Source organism: Pipistrellus hanaki (assembly GCF_964339955.1).
Source record: "Pipistrellus hanaki genome assembly, chromosome: 2".
NCBI lineage: Eukaryota > Metazoa > Chordata > Mammalia > Chiroptera > Vespertilionidae > Pipistrellus > Pipistrellus hanaki.
In genome coordinates this window covers 153076793-153097882 of record NC_140504.1, presented here as the reverse complement: position 1 = coordinate 153097882, position 21090 = coordinate 153076793, and the positions used below count along the sequence as shown (strand labels likewise).

The 21090-nt window shown below is 36.5% G+C and overlaps 1 protein-coding gene across 12 annotated transcripts in view; it reads left to right on the top strand.

Moving 5' to 3' along the window:
* Positions 1–21090, top strand: part of LRRC7 (leucine rich repeat containing 7) — a 475871-nt gene that overhangs the window by 123474 nt on the left and 331307 nt on the right. The gene's annotated exons all lie outside the window — the stretch shown is intronic.

Sequence of the window (21090 nt, the reverse complement as noted above, 5' to 3'; positions counted from 1 at the left end):
TTTCTCTCCCCATCTTTGCTTTCTATCACCTAAATCCCACCCTGCCCTCCCTCTGGTGCTCACACATTGTCTGTGTTCATGGGCTATGCATATATGTTCTTTGACTATTCTCTTCATCTTCTTTCATCTTGTCTTTCCCATCTCCTTTTAGATAAAACTTAATATAGTTAGTTCTTAATTTAACAAGAATTTTCAGTAGTAATGATGATTAAATATATTTATAAAGAAGTGTACAGTATAAGAAATGATGGCAGTATCTATAATAAAATATTTTAGAAACTGTACATTTTATGTTTGTATTTAAAATTCTGTAATAGTAGAAGTTTCTCCAATTATAAAAATGTTTAAAATTGTGTTTCAATTGCTCAACAGTACAGTTCCTAAAGAATTATATAAGCCAGCAGAAGTTTCTTTCCTTTCAGTTTTCTTTGACAGCTTTATAAATGATGTCATGGATAATAAATACTTCACATATAAACTCTTATAAATATGCATACAATTGGAGCCATATTTCTTGATAATAAGAATGCTAAATAATGATTCAATAGAGAAGGATTGTTCTAATGTAAATTATTGCACTTTAATCTATCTGGTCTATAAATTTAGACTTTTCCTCTTGGGATGTCATATAGTAATACAAGCTTGCACCATGAGGCAGTGGAAAGCAAAAGATCTTTCAAAATTCCAAGACTTTTAAAATAGTTCAGTTGGATTATCTTTCCAATAAAGAAGAGAAAATTGTAAAAATGTGTTTAGAAATATGTTGGTAATAGTCAACATCAATTTTAGCTCAGAAGGAAATGAAGATCATAATTTAAAAGGCATTGAAGAACTTAAAAGAAGAGTTAGTGAAAAAAAATGAAAAACATCTGGTAGACTGTTGAGAGAGTCTGGTAGTGGAAGACCAGGTAACTGATGCTTTCGGTAATCCAGGTTGAAAATTTAAGAGTCAAACTAATGTGGAGGCAGTAGAGATACTGAACAGGACTTTGACTTGAAAGAAATGCCTTCTTCACTGTATTTTACAGAAGCTTGACTTGGATGAATAGTAATCCCAGTATTTGAGATCTGGTATATTAAAAGAAGAGCAGTTAGCATTCAGCAGAGGATATTAAAATGCTAACTTTAGTTTAGACAGTGAAATTCAGGTGCCTGTGGCAAAGCAAAATGGCTATCTCACAGGGATGGTCGAAATTCAGAACTGAAGCTCTAGGATTATGGACTTAATGCATCTAAACAGAGATAGTGATTGAGGCCACCAGAATGTAACCAGGCAGAAAACATATACAGGAGGAACATTACCACAGGTACAATTCCTAGGATCAATATTCAATCATCAAAAGTGGAATGGGCCACAAAATAAAAACTGAGCAATAGTCAAAAGTAAGAGTAAAAGTGGCTTCCTGTGTTTTTGTTTTGTTTAAAAAAATAATAATAACAGCAAAGCAGGAAGATTCATAGATATTAACTGTTAAATGCTGCTGAAAAACCTAGGAAGAAGATGACTGAGAGAGAAAAAGCTTTTGGGCATCACAATTAGTCAGTCATTGGGAACTCTAATAAAGAGCATCTAACTTTGAAGGCCAGACAGACTTATGAATCCTTTTCAATATAGTGACTTTATTCTTTACCTTATCTCCTTCCTATACCAAGCCCAATGGTAGAATTATGTTGTTCAGATTTATCTTTGGATGGTTTTATATTTTTAAAAACTCATATTTACTTATTCTCAGAATATCTTTCTGTTGCAATCACCCTAAAATATCCAATAATTTGAGTAGCTAATTCAGTTGAATGTACCTTGGTTAAGGATAGCAGCATTACTAGGTAATCCTGTCAAAAACATGTACCCTATTACTACTTCATTCAGCCATCTCATAAATGATTTCCCACAGTAGGCTGACAAATATTCTATTTGTATCTTTGTTAGGAAAATCTCAGTCCTCCTGCAGTGTTTCTCCTTTACTCTCATGGTACTACCACACTCACATGACTTCAGACAACAACCGATTTTCTGTGACATCAGCTGGGCATCCTATAATTTAACTCTTTTTTGACACTGTGTACCTAGAGAAGCATCGGATCTCATAGGTTAAGCCCTCAGTCACTTCAAATGACCCCCACACACTTCAGATGGCAAACCTCTGAAGCAGGTCTCTGGGTTACCCACAACTTCTGTCCAATTTGGGTATAAATTGGAGGTTCCCATGACCTTCTCCCCTTGGATTCTGTTATTTGCTGGAACAGCTCACAGAACTCAGGGAAATACTTACATTTATGTGTTTAGTAAAAAGGCATAATAAAGGATACAGATGAACAGCCAGATACATAGATATGTGTTCTGGTAAGGTTCAGAGCACAGATGCTTCTGTCCCTGAGAATTGGGGTCTGTTATCCTCCTGGAATGGGATCATGCCTACCACCTGACAGCTCTCTGAATCCCATACTATTGAGAGATTATGGTGGATTACTCCTGTAGGCATGAACAATTTTTAATTCCATTTCCAGCCCCTCTTCCTTTCCTAGAGAATGGGGGGAAGGCTGAAAATTCTAAGCTTCTAATCATAGCTGGGTTTTTCAGGTGACCAGTCCTCAACCAGGAGCCATGCCAAAGTTCAACCAGAGTCATCTCATTAGAACAAAAGACACTCTTATCACTGAAGAAGCTCCAAGAGATTTAGGAACCTTGAGTCAGGAACTGGCATCAATGGCCAAATATTAAAACAAAAGTTTCTGCTAGTATTTTTATCCCTTAGGAATTTACAAAGATTTCATGAGCTCTGTCAAAAACTGGGGCATAGATGTTTCTGTCTATATGTCTGTCCATCCATCATCCATCCATCCATCCATCCATCCATCCATCCATCCATCCATCCATCCAGTTCCTGGCACATAGGAATTTATAAGATATTTTTAAGTGAAAGAATGAATGCTTTTCTCCCCATGGATTATTCCTACATTCTTTTTAAAGTACTGTTACCTTCTTGCAACAAATACACTCAGAATTGTTTGTCTTTAAAACCTTAAATAAACAAAAGACTAAGAGGAAAGAAAATAAGTAAAACTTAAAAAAAAAAAAACACACACATATTTTAATTGATTTCAGAGAGGAAGGAAGAGGGAGAGAGAAATAAAAACATCAGTGATGAGAAAGAATCATTGATCACCTGCCTCCTACATGCCCCCCCCCCTCCCTCCTGGAGATATAGCCTGAAACCTGGGCATGTGCCCCAGCCAGGAATTGAACAGTGACTTCCTGTTTCATAGGTCAGTGCTCAACCACTGAGCCACACCAGTTGAGCGAGTGTAACACTTTTATGTGAGACTTTTCCACCTGATTCTCATTAGTATTATTATTATTTTTCTTTCGCTGGCACTATAGAGTTAATTTTTATTATTGTAATTAGGGCAGAATAGCCACCAAATCTTTTAAGACTTTATTTAGAAACAAATTACTCTTAAGTATTTGTACTGCTTTCTTTTTTTTTTCTTTTTCGTCCACAATAAAAATAGCATTATTGCTTTATTTCAGTTATATAATCCATGCCTATTGTAAAAATTTCAACCAATGCATGAACGTATAATGAAGAAAGTTGCTTGAAAAGCCACCCAAATGATATAATGATTGACATTTACATTCCTTATAGTTTGACCACTTTCTCATTATGAAATGTCCTATTTTATTTTTAATGATTATTCTTGCTTATTCTACTCTTTCTGTTCTTAGTAAAACTACTGCCAGCTTTCTTTTAGTTAATATGTTCATGGTTTTTTTTAATTAACTTTATTAGAGTTACAAAGTTTAATAAGATTATATAGGTTTCAAGTGTACAACTCTATGATACATCATTGGTATATTTATTTATTTTTGCAGCCTTTACTTCCAGTCTTCTTGTGTTCTTATATTTATGATTTCTTGTAATCTTTTTAAAAGTCTGGTCTGTAATATTGATCTTTTACTTGGAGTATTTAATTCATTTACATTTATAATTGTTTGCTGATATAATTAGATTTATATCTATCATGTTACTCTTTATTTTCTCTTTAACCTATCTGATTAGGTTTGTTTTTCTCTCTCTTATTGCTTTCTATTGAATTTTGGATTAATTCAATTCTTTTTGCTATTCTATGTTTTTCTTTATTAACTTATTAGATATACATTATATAATTGATCTTATAGTGGTTACTCTAGATATTCCAACATTTAACTTGACTTATTATGGTTTAAACAAATATAATATATTAAACAAATAGCCTGATATTAGTTTTAACAATAACCTGACATTAGTAGAATCTTAGGAGACTTTAAGTCCATCTTTTATCACTCTTATTGTGACACGTGTATCTAGAGATTCTTACCCCTCATTCAAGGCATTTCTGTTATTATTTTGTACAGACAAGATCCATTTATATTTACCCACATATTTACCTTTTCCACTGTCTTTCATTTTTCCCCCTGCATTTCTGTTTTCCACTTGGGAATATTTTTTCCCCATTTGAGACTCTCTTTAGTCTTTATTTTAGTGCCAGTATACTAAAAATAAATGTTCATAGCTTCTATTTCTTTGAAAATTCTTGATTTCATTTTTGTTTCTGAACATGATTTTTACTGGTTATAAACTTTCAGTACTTCAAAGATATTACTCCAATGTCATACAGCTTCCATTTTTTTCTGTTAAAAAGTAATCAGTCTTATTGGTGTTCCTTTGGTAATTTGTTTTATTGTTTAGATCACTTTTAAATATTTTAAGGATTATTTTTAATTGTGCTAACATACACCTAATATAAAATCTGCATCTTAACTATTTTTAACTGTACAGTTTAGTGGCATTAAGTACATTCAAACTGTTGTGCAACCATCACCGCCATCCATCTCTGTAACTCTTTTCATTGTTCAAAATTGAAACTCTGTGCCCATTAATCAGCATTTCCTCTATCCCCTGGCTATCATCATTCTACTTTCTGTCTTTATGAATTTAACTGCTCTAAAATCCTCAGATAAGTGGAATTGTACAGCATTTGTCTTTTTATGACTAACTTATTTTACTTAGCATAATATCATCCAGGTTCATCCATATTATAACATGTGTCTTGAGAATTCCCTTTTTTTTAAGTCTGAATAATATTTTATATATATTCCACACTTTTTTATTTATTAATTTGTTGATGGATATGTGGTGTGCCTTTACGTTTTAACTGTTGTGAATAATATTGCTATGAACATGGGTATACAAATATTTTTTTTAATTTCCACTTTCAATTCTTTGGGTATATACCCAGAGTAGAATTGTTGGATTAATCAATAATTCTATGTTTAATTTATTTTTATTTTTTAGTTACAGTTGACATTCTATATAGATGTCCCCAAAAATTATATATACATTTCAGCAGCTAATAGGTCAATTTTGTCAATAAAATTTATTTAATAGACACTGCCTTTGTAATTATTTAAAGTGCATGTATACATTTTAGGATTATTTTATATTCATTTCAGCTATACAGCACAGTGGTTAGACATTTATATAATATATGAAATGATTCCCCCTGATAAGTCTAGTACTCACCTGATACCATACATAGTTATTACAATATTGATTATATTCTAAATGCTGTACTTTATATTCCATACTAATTTTGTTTTGTTGCTACTTTAATCCCTAAACTTTTTCACCCAGCCCCCAATACCCTTCCAAATTGGCAAATATCAGACTATTCTCTGTATCTATGAGTCTTATTTTGCTTTGCTTGTTCATTTCATTTGTTCTTTAGATCCAAAATATAAGTGAAATCACATGGTAATCTTTCTCTGTCTGACATTTAACTAAGCATAATACTCTCTAAGTCCATCCATGTTGCTACAAATGGTAAGATTCTTTTTTATGGCCAATATTACATTCTACTGTATATCTGTACAACATATTTATCCAACTGTCTATCAGCGGACACTTAGGTTATTTCCAAAGCTTGACTATTGTAAATAATTCTTCAGTAAACTTAGGAGTGCATATATTTTTTTCAAATTAATAATTTGGATTTCTTTAGATAAATACCCAGAAGTAGAATTGCTTGGCCATAAGATATGCTTTTAATTTTTAAGGACTGATGCCATACTGCTTTCCATAATGACTGTGCAATTCTTTACATTTTCACCAACAATGAAAAAGCAAACTGATTTTTCCATATCCTGGCCAACACCCGTTATTTTGTGTTTTAGTGTATTGTTTATTTTATCATAGCCATCCTGATAGGTATGAGTTGGTATCTCATTGTGAGTTGGATAAGCATTTCTTTAACGATTAGTGATGTTGAGTATCCTTTCATGTGCTATTGCTATTTGTACATCTTCTTTGGAGAATTGTATATTCCACTCATTTGCCTATTTTTAATCAAGTTGTCTTTTGTTGTTGTTTACATGACTTTTAAGACTTTCTCTTTAGTTTTTATTTCTATCACCCAAAAAATAGAATTTTCCTGTGAAATCCTTTGTAAAGGCCAATGTGACATAAAACAGAGTATTGCCTGCTTTCTGAAAGCCACTTAACTTTTATGAAAGATTTATGTTATTATGGTAATGACAGTTTTTTCATAAAAGTAAAAATCCTCTTCAGACTTATTTCAATTATCTAAAACAGGTCATTTCTCTTTTGAGATGAGAAGGCCCAGAGGTCTGTACTTGTGAATGGCAGAAAGACCCACAAAACTTATAATATTGTGTGGTTATTGAATTTTTGTAACTAAAATCTTTTCAATATACTATGGAGACTTGCTGTTGTTAAACTGTTATTTCAAATAATTATTCTTTTTTGGCTTCCATGAAAAAGAAAATACGAACCACAAATTACTTCCAAGTGACCAAGTGCATATTCTACTGAGTATGTATCAGTGATTGTGTTTGCTGGACAGTCAGAGAGAAATTAAAAATAATGTATTTTCCATGAAAAATAACCTAAAAATGAAGACTAGTTTGTACATGTTATAGGTGCCATCTATGTGGCCAGGCATTCAGAATCTAATGAATGAAATCAGTGACACGGTTCTTCAGGTCCTGTATTGCCAATATGCAACTTTGGTGTCTAAGGATTGTAAATGTTATGAGAGGAAAGAAAGTCATTGAAGGCTGGGTGAGCCACAAAGTAGTGGTCATAAGAAAGGGAAGCTAGAGGTAATCAGGGAAGTGGACACAAACAAAACTTGACTCTCAAGGCCATAATGGCCAGAGAGAGACTAATTCCTGCTGCACACCACAGGCTTCTGGCCAGATTGCTTTGGGTCTGTCTGAATGAGCCAGCAACCTGGCTTCTGTGCCCTGCGGTGTTCTGATGCCAGGTGAAAGGTTTTCCAATGCTGCTGTCTTCATCTGACTTAATTCCCAATTTTCTGTACTGAATAAAGAGCCCCAGTTCCTACCTGTGGTCTGGTTAAGAACTTTCTAGATGAAATTAGGAACTGAGTTTAGTTGTTTAAATCATACCTAGAACCAGGCCTGGAGAGGAAAAGAAAGATAGAGGGAGGGAAATTGGAATTTATTGAGTAAGTTTTATGTCATCAGAGTACATTAATACACACATTTTTTCTCACTTGGCCTTCATGATATGTCTATAACAGAGATGAGACTCTAAACTGCATGCAAGTTTGTTGAGTGTTTTTTTTTTTTGGTTTTTTTTTTTTTTTACATGATTACCACAGTTAGTTACTAAAGGGAAACACAGTGGTACAATTTATTTCTATATATGACTTGCAGAACCATTCTCTTTCTACTATAATACCAGGAGGAAAAAGTGTGCATGAAATACATTATTAGGTAGAGCAAACATCATAAATTTTATCACCATTGTGAAACTATACAGACATAGCTTTGAAATGGAAATGAAACAACTCCTTATTAAAGCAACACCAATCGAACAATGACAATAGCCATCGGTACTGTTGCTTTGAATGTGACACCTCTGGCTACAGTATGAAAGGTAGATTGGTGTGGCTCCTGGTAGGAGGTAGGAAAATGGCTGTCAGGAGTAGCCAGGGAATATCCAGGGGACAATACCAATTGAGCTTTTGTAACAAAGAACAGACATATGAGCTTAAGATGTGCATTCAGGAGGTTTACCATAAAGAAGGGAACTAAAGCCAAGGGTGCAAATGAGATTTCCTAAGAAAGAATACAAATCCAGGTCAGAAGAGAACCAAGAAAATTTGGGTTAATAAAATAAACAAATACAAAAAAACATTTTATCTCTGGCTGATTTGGCTCAGTGGCCCATGGACTGAAGAGTCATGGCTTCATGATTCCTGTCAAGGCTGCATATCTGGGTTACAGGCTCCATTCCCATCCCTGGTTGGGGCGCATAACGGAGGCAACAAATTGATGTGTCTCTCTCACATTGATATTTCTTTCCCTGTCTCTCCCCCTCCCTTCTACTCTCTCTAAAACTCAATGGAAAAAATATCCTCCAGTGAGGATGAACAGCAACAACAAAAGTAACAAATAACAGAGAGGCGGGAAGAGGGTGAAGTAAAGTGAGTTCACAGAGGCAAGGAAAGGATACTAAGGGGGAAAATTGCTCAACAGTGAGATAAAAGCTGCAAAGTAACCTAAGCATTCATGGAATCTGGTGGTTAAGACATTGTAGATGCCCGTGAGAGAGCTACATAACAGTGTAGGCTTTTATTATATTAGTTTAAGGAATTTGGAGTGTCGTAGGTTGGGTTCCTTGGAAACAAGCTCTGAGATAAAGATAGGATTGTTGGGAGTGCCAGGTAGAGAGAGAAATTAAACTATAATGAGGTTACAACAGAGGCCTCAATAGAGCCTATGGATAGCACTCCAGCTGGGAAAGCCTTGCAAAATTAAGCCAAAGTGCTGCAAGGTGCCTGGGCTTTTAAACCAACATCAGCCAGTCTTTGGAGAGTGTAACCTAGGTGAGATAATTTCCTTCACCAAAAGGCAGTGCCCAGAGAGGGAGGCACCCATGAGCCTTTTAGCAGGCAACCTTCCAGCAGCTGGAAGAATGAATGGTTTCTTCCTGCAAGGGACCTGGGTTGGAGAGTGGGGCCCAGCATCCCAGCAGAGAGTGGAGAAAATGAATGTGAAAGGCTAGGCTACTGTTTTAAATTACTTTGCTGTAAGGGATTTTATTATTACAGCCACTAATCTTCTTTTCCAAAGTCTTCCCCACCACCATCTTCTTGCCAGCTAACCCCTTTACTGAGAGATTTTCTTCGGAGATAGATACTTCATTGACTTATGTGCCCCCAATTAAATAGCTCTCATTTCCTTTACTGTTCTTTATTAATTGTTACTCTTAATCTGCCTTGTACTATAGAGGCAGATGGAGGCCTAAGTGCCTTCCTGTAGCCACCCCCTTTAATGCATGTTATGTGAAAAATAGCCATCGTGTACAGAATTGCCTTTTCCAGATCATTTACCATTAGGAAAGAGGTTTCCCCTGAGAGAACCAAGGGAAGGAATTTAGAAATTACAAGCCAAGAGTTGATATATCCCTGCAAGGTTTTGACTGCATTGGAGAGTCTGGTTTTACATATTTCATGTGAGCCTTTACATTTAACTACAAGACGCTACATAAATAGTGTGATTATAAATATGAAATCTTACCGTAATCATATGCTCATGAATATAGAAAAAGGTAAAATAAAAACTGTTCATCATTTTGGTAATTATTAATTTACAGCAGCTCTGAGTGTGGGGACGGGATAAAAATAGTTCCCAGGAGAGAGTTGAGTCAATGTGCATTTCTGTCATCATATCAACCACATTTATCTCCCTGCCTCCTTATAATCTGGGGTTCATAATGCAATATCAGGTGTCTCTAGCAATCACCTGGGATGTGTAAACACTCACAGTTTTATTATTTATTTTTTAGGATACATGGGCCATCTATTTATCTATCTTTTAAAATTATCAATAGAATAGTTTAATATTTTAAGATTTTTGGCAGGGTTTCTTTTAAAAAAATATATATTTTATTGATTTTTTACAGAGAGGAAGGGAGAGGGATAGAAAGTCAGAAACATCGATGAGAGAGAAACATCGATCAGCTGCCTCTTACACACCCCCTACTGGGGATGTACCCGCAACCAGAGTACATGCCCTTGATCAGAATCAAACCCGGGTCCCTTGAGTCCACAGGCCGATGCTCTATCCACTGAGCCAAACCAGTTTCGGCTTGGTGGGGTTTCTTTGACAATATGTTAAATTTCCATTTAACAAAAAAACACCCCCCTCAAAAAACAAACAAACAAACAAAAACACACCAACAGTAGCATGCACTGCTTTATGGAGTTTTAACTGGAGACTGTTTGAAAAGGCAGTTTTGTTCTTGCTTTGAAAATACCATAGAAGCATGCACGCGTGCACACACACACACACACACACACACACACCCACACACACACACACACACGCAGTCCCATCTGTCAAATTGCCTGGAGAATGCTTTTAACAAAGAATGAAGCTACATTAAAGGCCATAAAATATGCAGCAAGGGGAAGAAGGATAAAGCCATCCTGCAGTTCATTGGCTTTGCCTACTGTGCAGGGCTCTCCTTGTGAACAAGACAGATTGGGTAGTTATCACTACCTCAAGATATCTGCCCTTGTGGAGAGTAAGAGAATTGGAAAGAGAACCCTGGACTCCAGATTCCAGCTCCTCCCATGATTATTAGGCAAAGAAATGTAAAAACGAATAACATTTCATTTTAAGGGAGCAGATCAACTTTTTTTTCTACCATGAAAAAACACAAGTTTTATTTACAATCAAGAATTCTGCAACTCTATTAATATTATTACTAATTTGGCAAGTGAGAGAAGTGAATTTTAACTTACAGTTTTGCAGCTATGTCTAAGGAAAGGCAACACATTGTTAAAGGGTATGTTTATAAGCCAGATATTGACAGTTGTATAAATGTATTTTACCAAAATGCAGAAGCAGGACAAGAAATTTTGTTAGCATCCTCATTTGCCCACAACTTAAATTCCTAAAAAAAAATTGATAAGACAGAGCATTTAGACACTGTTTTCCAATGTAGATTTTTTGCTTCGATTGTAATTTTGAAAGGTATTCACTTTTCTGTCAAATAACAAATTGAAAAACCATTATCTGGAACAAATTGCTCATTGCTAAACTTATTGAAAGTGGTTTCCACCTGTGAATGTTAGCAAATCTATCAAATAATTCTCTTTTGGTGCACTTTGAGGATAAGAGAATAACATCAGATGTTCTGACCAGTTTATAAGCACTTATAAAATAGGAATGACCATACTGAAAGATCTTGGTTTTTAGGAACAAGAAGTTTTTATTTAGTATTTCCAGGTAAAATGTGAAAAAGTCCTCTATTCTTCCCCCAAATTTTTATTTATAGGGAAAAAATGACATTTTGTATTGCTAAATACTTAATTTATTTAAAAAACCACTATACAATATTTTGTTTGATTTTCTTTATACAACTATGAAACTATTCTTCAATTAATGCCTAGAAAGTATAATAAAATACAAAAACAATCTCTCAATAAAAGTGTACTACCATTTGCAAAAAATAATTCTAATTTAGTAATAGAAATAAACAACTGATTTTAGAAATATTGGCTTTCTTTTAAAAGGTCTGGAATATAACATCAATAAAAAGAATGTTGTTTTATCTTAAATTAAGAAAATATTTATTGGCAGATAAACTGATTTTTAATAGGTTTTTTAATGTTTTTAAAAATTGGACATTGTTGTCCTGGCTGAGTTGCTCTGTTGGTAGAAGTGTCATCCTCATGAGACAAAGTTGTGGGTTCAGTCCTGGGCAGGGTACATATAGGAATCAACCAGTGAGTACAGAAATGTGTGGAGCAACAAATCAATATCTTTCTCTCCTCCTCCTCCTCCTCCTTCTCCTCCTCCTCCTCCTTTTTCTTCTTCTTCTTCTCCTTCTTCTTCTTCTTTTTCTTCTTCTTCTTCTTCTTCTTCTTCTTCTTCTTCTTCTTCTTCTTCTTCTTCTTCTTCTTCTTCTTCTTCTTCCTCTTCTTCCTCAAATCATTATTTTTAAAAAAATAGACATTGTTGTACAGTCTAGTGAAAAATAGGTAGCATATACATAGTTAATTGTACCAAAGAAGATGTATACAATTATGACTAAAATATGTAATTCCAAAAGACGTAGTCAGTTAAAAAAGCTTAGAAATAATCTAAATATCTTGTCCAAATTTTGGAACTATAAAACAGTAGTTATTTTAAAGTTTTATATGTTAACGTTCTGTGTGAGGGCATGAAATAAAGATTGGTTCATATTGACAAACAGATACAATTATTTAGAGAGAAAATAGATTGAAATAAGTGTAATAATGGAGCCCCATATTGAAGAAGATACAGAGAATTTCTGCAGTGCTCAGTTGGGCTTAAGCTATATTTGCAATATTTTGACTCTAATTTTTTTTATAAAATGAAAGAAAAGTTGGCTCTACCTCCTTTTGATAAACAAAAATAATTCATTTTTCTTGAACTCAAAAATTAGATGTGAAAAAAGACTCAAGTGTAACCAACATGTTCCTTTGAACATATACATTCATCAAAATATACTTCTATGGAGTAAATTAGTTTAATATTTTAGATCTAAACCATCTATATTGTTAACTAGAGTCCAAGTGCACAAATTTTGTGCACTGGGGTGGCAGGGGTCCCTCAGCCCAGCCTACGCTCTCTTGCAGCCTGGGACCTTTTGGGGGATGTCTGCCTACCAGGAGGATTGGGCCTAAACTGGCAATCAGACATTCCTTACACAGTCTGGGGCTCTCGCAGTCCAAAATCCCTCACTCCTTATCGCCTATCTACAGTGGAGGCGGAGGAGGCTCCTGGCTTGGCCACTGCACTCACCAGCTGTGAGCCCAGCTTCTAGCTCAGTGGGGTTCCCCCTGTGGGAGTGCACGATCACTAGGGGGAAGCTCCTAAATTGAGTGTCTACCCCCTGGGGGTCAGTGTGCATCATAGCAAACAGTTATTCTGGTTATTCCACCATAACAGTCATTTAAGCTTTTATTGTATAAACTAGAGGTCTGGTGTATGAAAATCATGCATGGGGAGTGGGGAGGGTCCCTCAGCCCAGCCTGTACACATCTCACAATCAGGGACCTTTCGGGGGATGTCTGACTACCAGCTTAGGCCCAATTTTGCTGGGATCTCTGCGGATTGGTCCTAAACTGGCTGTCGAACATCCTTCTTGCAATCCAGGACTGCTGGCTCCTAACTGCTTGCCTGCCTGTCTGATTGCCCCTAACTGCCCACCTGCTTGCCTGATTGCCCCTAATGACATCGCTGCCTGCCTGCCTGATGGCCCCTAATTGCTCCCTGGCAGGTGGGTCTAGCCAGAGCAAGGGGCTGTGGTGTTCTGGTCTCTGATCATTCTGTTCATTCCACTGTTTTGGTCACTGGGCTTTTATTATATAGGATAGGGTCTCCATATATTCTTGAGGAAGTTGGAGTTAGTCAGTGGCTTGGGAATTGATCCAGAAGCTCTCTTCCAGTTAGATCTAAATCCTAGGGAAGTTGCTTAGTGTAGAATAAGATTGTAATAGGTTTGGAAAGAAAATAACAAAGAAAAAAATACATTGAATATGTATATTCTTATTTAAGGCATGGTAAATTTAGAAAATCATAGCAATAAGGACCACTGTACTCTATTTATAAATGAGACACTTTAAGAAAAAGTGATTTGAATCAGATCATATGGTCTCTTAAATGGCAAAACTGGGACTAGAATTCAGGTCTCCTGACTCTTAATCCAAAGCCCTTTAATGGAATTTTGGCAAGATTCCTGATGATACTTGATGTTCCTGTTAGACATGCAATTAAGCTTATAATTGGTCCTTGTTCCACTTCTCTGTGAACTTGCCTTTCTTCAGAGTCTATGAGAGAGAACATTATTCACCCAGGGACAGAGAAGAGAGTGTGAAAATTAAGTCAGTGAAGTAAGTTCTCATTGTCCAGTAAACAAGGATGATAACATGATTTGGTTATTTGTTATTTTCTGTCTCAAGCACACACAAATGCACTCACACACATGAAAATTTTCTTTGCTTTTATATGCAATTATGCATGACTTTATACACATTCAATTCTGGGTTGGTTTTTAGGGGTAGACTTGCTGTTCAAGTAAAATTTCTGAAGAACAGTTTTGACCTCTTTACTTTCTATTCTGATTAGTAATTCATTTTAATGCTTGAGACAGAAATGTCATAAAAACAATACAAATATTTTCTAAATGTTCAGAAATAACCATAAGAAACAAAATAGAAAATGGAATACCGTACTCTTAAATCCTTTTCCTACAGTCACCAGTTGTCAACATTTAGTCACCTTGGCTTTATCTGTCTGTAAGTTATAGACATTATGATAAATTCACATTTGATTATTCATATTTTGTAACTTTCAACAATGACTGTTTGGCTTTAGTCATAAGATAAAAAATTAATATTAAACAAAATGCAATTAATCAGGGTATTAGATTTTTTATAAATACATGTTATCTTCCCAACCTTAATCCTCGGCTACCTATGTCATTTTATATGAAGTTTTATTTAGAAAATATTTATATTTTTTATGATATTTCTTTGTATATCCATTGAATGAAGATGCTGTTTATCCAAACAACTTATAAAAATTATCAGTCATTTTGTCCATCGTGCACTAAAACTAAATTATAAAAAAATCTGTCTCAAGCATAACAATGAATTACTAATGAAAATAGAAAGTAAAGAGGTCAAAACTGTTATTCAGAAATTTTATTTGAACAGTAATTCTACCCCTAAAAACCAACCCAGAACTGAATGTGTATAAAGTCATGAATGATTGCATATAAAAGCAAAGAAAATTTAGATTAACTTAATATATAGCCATTGAGGATTAGTTTAATAAATAATGTACTTATAATGACTTATAATGTTCCTATAAGTCTCATTTATTCAAAGGTATTATTAATGCAAAATCCATATATTACTATTTTTAATTCAAAACTAACTATATTCAAGGAGAGAAAATATTGGTTATATATTGCTGAGTAAAAACCTTAACTAATATTACATATTCAGAATTATTTTTTTCATGTATGTGAGTGCATGGTGTGTGCTTGAGACAGATTTTTTATAATTTATTTTAATGCACTATGGACAAAACAGCTGATAATTTCTTAAAGTTGTGTGGATAAATCTTTATTCAATAGTGATATACAAAGAAACACATGAGAACAACAAAAATATTTTCTTTTTTTTTTCTTTCTTTTTGTTTAAAATATATTTTATTTATTTTTTACAGAGAGGAAGGGAGAGAGATAGAGAGCTAGAAACATCAATGCAAGAGAAACATCGACCAGCTGCCTCTTGCACACCCCCCACCGGGGATGTGCCCGCAACCAATGTGCATGCCCTTGACTGGAATCGAACCTGGGACCTTTCAGTCCGCAGACCGATGCTCTACCGCTGTGCCAAACCGGTTTTGGCAACAAAAATATTTTCTAAATTTTCAGAAATGTCCATAAGAAATAAAAAATAGAAAATGCAGTACTCACATTCTTTTCTTTTTTAAAAAAGAATCTATATTGTTGAAATTATTACATATGTCCCTCTCCCATTGACTTCTTCCAGCCTGCCCTGCCCCTTATATACTTTTCCTACATATACCAGTTGTTAACATTTAACCATCTTGACTTTATCTCTTTGCCTATAAGTTGCAGACATTATGACACTTCACCTTTCAATATTTCTCTCTATAGCTCTTAAAATGAGGACTATCTTTTCCATAACTAAACCACCATTATTATACTCAAGAAAATTTACAATTATTCCATAACTGGGGTCTAGTAATAAATAATGTCGTTTTTCAACATTCGTTTAAAATCTTGCTTGGCGTTGACTTGTATTGACATAACCTTCAAACACGTGGTATCTACAGAATGTGTGAAGTGCAATTAACAAGTTTTGCTTGAAAAAGTTTGTGTTTGGTTTGGTTTTTGTTGCAAAACTAGGGCTAAGAAGATGGCGGATGAAGAGCATATTCGGCACTGCATGCTTTACGAGTTCCAATTAGGAAGAAAAGCAAGTGAGGCTGCAAAAAACATCTGTAGTGCTCTTGGTCAAGATGCAGTTAGCGCCAGAAAATGCCAGCGTTGGTTTGAGAAATTTCGCGAGGGAAATTTTTCGTTAGATGACAAGAGTGGTCGAGGCTGTGTGTCCAATTTTGATCAAGAAGCTCTTCAAGCTCTTTTGGTGCAAAAGCCTCAAATTACCCAACAAGAGCTTGCGACAACTTTAAATTGTTCACAAAAAACAATTTCCAATCAATTGCGTACACTTGGCAAAGTCCAAAAGTTTGGAAAATGGGTTCCTCATGAGTTGACTGACAACAACCGTAATCAAAGAGTCACAATTTGCAGTTTGTTCCTCTCTCGTCAAAACCGTTTGCCGTTTTTAGAGCAAATTGTTACTGGAGATGAAGAATGGGTGCTGTATGTTAATTTGAAAAGGCGGCCTCAATGGTTGGACAAAAATGAGGCTCCGCAGCCCACACCAAAACCTGACTTGCATGCGAAAAAAGTGATGTTGTGTGTTTGGTGGAATTTTAAAGGAATTCTTCATTATGAACTTTTACCATCTAACCAAACCATTACAAGTGCAGTGTATAGTGCCCAATTGGAAAGGTTAGCCCAAGCTTTTAGAGAAAAAGAACCCGCGCTGATTAATCGGAAGGGCGTAATTCTTCACCATGATAATGCATGACCGTATACTGCAAGAATCACTGCTGAAAAACTGTGCCAGTTGGAATGGGAAGTTCTCCCTCAACCTGCATATTCTCCTGATATTGCCCCTTCCGATTACCATTTGTTTCGTTCTTTGCAAACTTTCTTCTTGGAAAAAAATTTAATAATGAAGAATGCCTCAAAAATGCATTGACCAAATTTTTTGCATCAAAATCACAAGAATTTTACAACAGAGGGATTAAAATGCTTCCTGAGCATTGGGCACAAGTAGTAGAAAACAATGGCAACTATATTGTTGATTAAATTTTGTTGTATTGTTTAAATAAATTCTATTTAAAAAAGTATTAGAAAACGACATTAATTATTACTAGACCTAATAGAGGTCTGGTGCATGAAATTCGTGCACTGGAGGGAAGGGCCTCTCAACCTGGCCTGCACCCTCTCACAGTCAGGGACCCCTTGAGGAATATCTGCCTATGTCAGAAGTCAGATATCTCTCTCATAGTCTGGGACCCCTCGCTCCTTACCACCCGCTTGCCTGCTGCTCGTTACTGCTGGGCTTGCTGCTCCTTAGTACTGCTGTGGAGGCAGGAGAGGTTCCTGCCACTGCCACTGTGCTCGCCAGCTCCCTGTGGGAGAACACTGACCACCAGAGCTCAGCTCCTGTGTTGAGCATCTGCCTCCTGGTGGTCAGTGCACATCATAGTGACAGGTTGTTCTGGTCGTTCCACTGTAATGGTCACTTAGGCTTTTATTATATAGTCTAGAGGCCTGTTGCAGGAAGATTCCTGCAAGAACAGGGCTTCTGGCAGGCTTTCCACCCTCCACTGTCACCTCTCCCCCCCTCAAGCTTTCCCTGCCACCACTGCCCCCCTCCCCCCACCACACGCTTTTCCTCCTGTCATCGCTGCCCCCCCACCCTCTACACTTTCCCTCTTGCAGCCTCCACCCATCTGCGCTTTCCCTCTCACTGCCACTGCTGCTCAGTACTTTCCCTCCCTCCACCGCCATCTGGTGCTTTCCTTTCCCTCCCGCCATCTCTGTCCCCCACCCCACACTTTCCCTCCCATAGCCACCAGCGCCCCCTGCACTTTCCCTCCCGCCACTGCTGCCCCGTGCTTTCCCTTCCATTGCAGCCTGCACTTTTCCACCTCCTGCCACCGCCACCGCCCACCCCACCTGCACTTTCCCTCCTGCAGCCGCCTTGCTGTCAGCTTTCCCTCCCTCTTCCTTCTATGCTACTTCAGTCTTCACTCCTCCCTCCCTCAGCTTATGCAAATTAACCTCCATCTTTGTTGGGTTAATTTGCATACGTGCTATGATTGGCTGTAGGCATAGTGAAGGTATGGTCAATTAGCATTTTTCTCTTTTATTAGTGTAGTTATTCACCATATTTCTCCAATTGTCTCTTAAAAGCCATTAAAGGCTTTTCTATTTTGAATCAAATCACTCTTCATGCATCTTGGTCATTGTGTTCCTTTAGTCTCACATCAGAAGTATCACATTAGTAGACCTATAATGCCATTTTGTCCCACAGTTGATATTAAATTTGACCATTTTCTTGAGTAGATGACAAATCCCTCCAACATTTTCTCTTTTTAATTGGTAAATACCATGTGGATTTTGAAACTGTGTAAATATTCCAATTCTAATACATATTTACTCAATAGTTTTAGCAGCACTTGATTATCCTTGACTGAATTACAATTAAGGATTGTAAAATGCACATATTCTATCATTGTTCTACATTGTATTAATATTCTTTGAAGAAGTTTCCCTTTTGATCTCTCTCTCACTCACTACTATGGAGTCAGATTTATTTTTAATTAAGAAATTTTAATTTAACAAAAGTAATAGAAATTTAATTGTAAGTCTAGCTTGCTTTTGCTGGTGAAAATGCTCAGAATTTGGTGGTTTGGAAAATGTATGAGTTTAGTAGCATTAACATTGTTTCTTTTCTTTTTTTTTTTAATAATAATTTTGCTGCTTTTCTGTTAGTCTTCCTGACATATTGAAATTGTTTCACAATTCTTATTTACACACACACACACACAAAAAAAAACACAATTGAAATTTACAAGATTAAACACTACAAAATAAGTGTTATGTAGCTTGCTTTCTATAAATTCCCATAAGATTTGATTACTTTTTCTGAGTGATTCACTAAGCATAGACAATTATTACTTTAATTGGTAACTCTAAAATGTTTACTCTTCTAATATTTACTGAGTACTTTGCTGTATCTTCACCTCTTTTGGAGAAAATAAGACACTATATTTATTCGTTTTCTATTTTTAGTCTTTTATACAAATTAAAAATATTGAATATTTTCTTCATCTTTTAATGTAATCCAATAGTATTTAATGATTAGACATTTTATTTTTTTAATATATTTTATTGATTTTTTTTACAGAGAGGAAGGGAGAGGGAAAAAGAGCTAGAAACATCGATGAGAGAGAAACATTGATCAGCCGCCTCCTGCACTCCTCCTCCCACCCCACCCCCACCCCCAGGGATGTGCCTGCAACCAATGTAAATGCCCTTGACTGGAATCGAACCTGGGACCTTTCAGTCCACAGACCAACTCTCTATCCACTGAGCCAAACCGGTTTCAGCAATGATTAGGCATTTTAGAACATCAAAAGCCAATTTTTAAAAACTACCTGATCAGTAATGATTTTCTTTTAGAGGAACAGAACACCTTCTAAAAGATGAAAATTTCTATCTGGAAAGTTGCAGAAAATTTTGGTTAATTTTAATAAGAAGGTCTCTTCTGGTGATTGGAAAGGAATGTGTGCAGAGGATAAAGACAGATTTGTAGATAAACCATTGTGAGTTTGAAATTTGATGTTATTCACTGCTTTGGGGCTGTTTCCTTACCAGTGTAAAGGGATTCAAGCTGACAGTTCTAACACCATCTTACAAGATTCATGGAAGGTCCTCACCTAATTATTGTAGCCATCATGATTATCATTATCACCATTATTTTCCTTACATTGCCTTTGATATTATCAGCCCTTGAATTGATTGAAGACAATACATTTGCAAACAAAGGTTCTCAAAGTATGAATCTTTGTTATATAATTGCGTTAAAGGTGACCTCTGTATTATTGGCTCTTATCAATATACTATTTATTTCTTCACAGCAAGCTAGAATCTGCCAGCTTAAAGCTAGCCAGTGCCAAACTCAAATTCTTACACATTCAGGTACTTTAAATAGAGAACCCAAAGCAGTTTTAACCATTTAGAGCCTACCTGCTTTGCTTGGAAACTGCACTTGATATTCTAACTATCTATACTAATAAAAGGGTAAAATGTTAGTTAGACTGGGAGACCCTCTGGACATCCTTCTAGACAAAGCCATGGTGTCAGGGCTGAGGCAGAGGCAGTTAGAGGTGATCAGGCCAGTAGAGGAGGGCAATTGTGGGTGATCAGGCAGGCAAGGGTGGGGGGGTAGTTAGGGGTGAGCAGTCCAGCAAGGGGGACAGTTGGGGTCAAGCAGGCTGGCAGGGGTGTGACATTTGGGGGTGATCAGGCAAGCAAGGGGGATGCAATTGGGGGTAAGAAGGCTGGTGGGGGGGCGGGGCAGTTGGGGCGAGTAGTCCAGCAGGCAGAGTGATTAGCGGAAATCAGGCAGGTAGGCAGGTGAGCCATTTGGAGCCATCAGTCTTGGGATTGGGCCTAATCTGGCAGTCGGACATCTCCCGAGGGTCCCAGATTGGAGAGGGTGAAGGTGGGCTGAGGGACACCCCCCTACCCTGTGCACAAATTTTGTGCACTGGGCCACTAGTAGGTAATACAAACCTATGGTCTCAAAAGAACTGCTATTCTTCCATCTGGCTGCCTCAGAGACTCCATATCTTGCTGCTGAGCAGTATCATCTAGACATAAAAGCCCCTTCTCCAGTTTCCCACTCCCCAAGAGGTCCCTGGCCCTGTTAGCCTTCTGGGTGGTGGTCACCACACCCCTGTCTCCGGAAGGTCTCTCACTGGGATGCACTTCAGAACCCTCCTGCAAACCCACCCAAGTGCCACCCAAAAAAGCTTGTTGTGAAAAACCGCAGTCTTATGGTCCTGACTTTCCCTTGATCAGCCCTGATATCCTTAAACTCACCAGTCTTATACTCCAGTTTTGGATCAGAGACTGAGAAGTTGAGTCTTTTAGGCCCCTTGTGCCTTTTTAAAGACTGATAGGAAGGGAATGAAGAGGATTTTTGCTGCATTTATTTCACAACCTCACCCCCAGAGGATTTTATTGTGGACTCACATTGCACTTGATCAGCAGGGAATCAGTGTTTGGTAAAAAATGCCTTACTTTATTCAAGGAGGCAAAATATCTGTCCACGGCT